General features: G+C 44.5%; 1 protein-coding gene across 1 annotated transcript in view; it reads right to left on the reverse strand.

Moving 5' to 3' along the window:
* LOC143035592 (tachykinin-like peptides receptor 86C) overlaps positions 1 to 2,500 on the reverse strand; it is a 455,527-nt gene that overhangs the window by 41,213 nt on the left and 411,814 nt on the right. The window lies entirely within an intron of this gene.

Consider the following 2,500-nt stretch of genomic DNA (forward strand, 5'->3'; position numbering starts at 1 on the left):
ATCCTAATACTCTTTCATCCACCCTATCTCCCAGCTCCCTTTCCACCCCTGTTCTCCTCCTCACTTCCTCATTTCTCACTCTATCTAGCCTAGTACCCCCATCATACTTCTCAGACACTTCATCTCAAACACATTCAAGTTCCTTCTCTCTTCCTCTCTCATGTTCCATGTTTCTGCTCCATACAGTGCTGTTGGCACAATCACTCCTTCATACAGTCTCCTCTTAGCATCCATTCCCAGATTTCTATTCCTCATTACACTCTTTAAACCACCAAGGCATTTACTCGCTTCTCTCAATCTACATTCTACCTCCACCTTCACTCCACCTTTTCCTGCCACATTTGCACCCAAATATCTAAAACTATCCACTTCCTCCAATTGCTCTCCCTTAATGCTCACTTCCAGTCTACTGCCAATTTCACCCCTTGTACATCTCATCACCTTACTTTTACCCACATTTATCTTCAGCTTTCTTCTATCACACACTCTCCCAAACTCTGTCACCAGCTTCCTCAATCCCTCCTCCGATCCTGCCACAAGCGCAGTGTCGTCCGCAAACAACAGCTGGCTCACCTCCCACTTTTCTCCATTTTCCTTAATCATCTCCAATCCCTGACCCACTACCCTTGCATTCACCTCTCGCACCACCCCATCCATGTATAAGTTGAACAGCCAGGGTGACATAACGCATCCCTGACGAAGTCCTACCTTTACCTCAAACCACTCACTCTCTCCATTTCTAATCCTGACACAAGCTCTACTACTCACATAAAAACTCTTGACAGCTCCTAGAAGCTTTCCTCCTATCCCGTATATCCGCATAACCTCCCACAGTGCCTTTCTGTCTACCCTATCATAAGCCTTTTCCAGATCCATAAAGGTCCAGAAAACATCCTTCCCCTTACCTATAGCTTTCTCACATATCTGTCTTACCACAAAAATCTGATCTACACAACCCCTACCTGTCCTAAACCCACACTGTTCCTCACCAATTACTCCCTCTGTTCATCTCCTAATCCTCTCAATCAAGATCCTCCCATAAGCCTTCCCAACTACACTTAACAAGCTAATCCCTCTGAAACTACTACATTCACACTTGTCCCCCTTTCCCTTGTAAAGTGGAACTATACACGCACTCCTCCAGTCCTCTGGCACTCTACCTTCTCTCCAGCAAACATTAAATAACCTCACCAACCAGTCCACCATCACTATACCTCCTTTTTTAAGACATTCTGCATGGCATCCATCCAGACCAGGTGCCTTACCTGCTTTCATCATCTTAACTGCTGCCTTCACTTCATCCTTCCTTATTTCTCCTCGATTTTCCTCACTCATCACTCTCATTTTCTTAGCATTTTCCACTGCAGCTATCTTTCCCTCCCTATCCTCCTTCACATTAAGCAACTCCCTAAAATATTCTGCCCATCTTCCCCTTACTGCCTTCTCCTCCATTATCATCTCTCCATCTGCACCTTTTACCTTTTCTTCTCTACTTGATTCGCTTCCTCTTCCTCTCTTAATTTCTTTCCAAAACATCTTTTTATTACATTCAAAATTTTCTGTCATATTCTTACCCCATTTTACATCTGCTCTCCTCTTTGCCTCCTTTACCTTTTTCTTTACTTCTCTTTTCTTTTCCCTGTACGTCTCATATGACTCCCCCGTCCTCTTTTGTAACCAATCTTTGAAAGCTCGCTTCTTCTCTTCTACAACCTTCTTCATTTCCTCATCCCACCATTCACTACTCTTCCTTCTATTTCCTCCTGACCTTCTTGTTCCACACACCATCCTTGCACACTTTGTGACTCCCTCCTTGAACCATCCCCATTCCTCCTCCACACTTACCTCCACTCTATCCTTCACTCCCTCCCACTCCTCCTTCAGCTTCCTCTTGTACTCCTTCTCCTTTTCCTCTTCGTTTAGAGAGTTCACTCTAAGCACCTCCCTACCTTTTGTCCCTTTCCTGTTTCTCCATCTGTCCTCCACTCTCAACTTACCTTCCACCAGAAAATGATCTGATATTCCCCCACCCTCTCCCCTTAGCACATGTACATCCCTAACTCTTCCTATCATAATCCTATTTTTCACTTCATAGTCCATTAAAGCTCTATCTACCACCTTTCCCTCCACCACCCTCTCCCATGTGTACTTATGCTTGACTTTCTTCCAAAACACTGTATTTGCTATCATCAACTCTCTAGACACATTTCCACCACCAACTCTCCACTACGATTCTTTCCTGGAACTCCACATTTTCCAACCACTCCATCAATTGGCTCCTTTCCTACCCTAGCATTAAGGTCTCCCAGTACTATTACATTTACACTTCTCCCCATACCCTCTATGCACTCATTTAAATCTATCCAAAAGGCCTCCCTCCTTTCTTCTACATTCTTCTCACTGCCAGGCCCATATGCACTTACAAAAACCCACATCTCCTTTCCCAGTTTCACCTTCATCCACATTATCCTTGAGGAAACCTCCTTCCACTCCACTACAC

Source organism: Oratosquilla oratoria, chromosome 19 (assembly GCF_046742065.1).
Source record: "Oratosquilla oratoria isolate Oo_2021 chromosome 19, ASM4674206v1, whole genome shotgun sequence".
NCBI lineage: Eukaryota > Metazoa > Arthropoda > Malacostraca > Stomatopoda > Squillidae > Oratosquilla > Oratosquilla oratoria.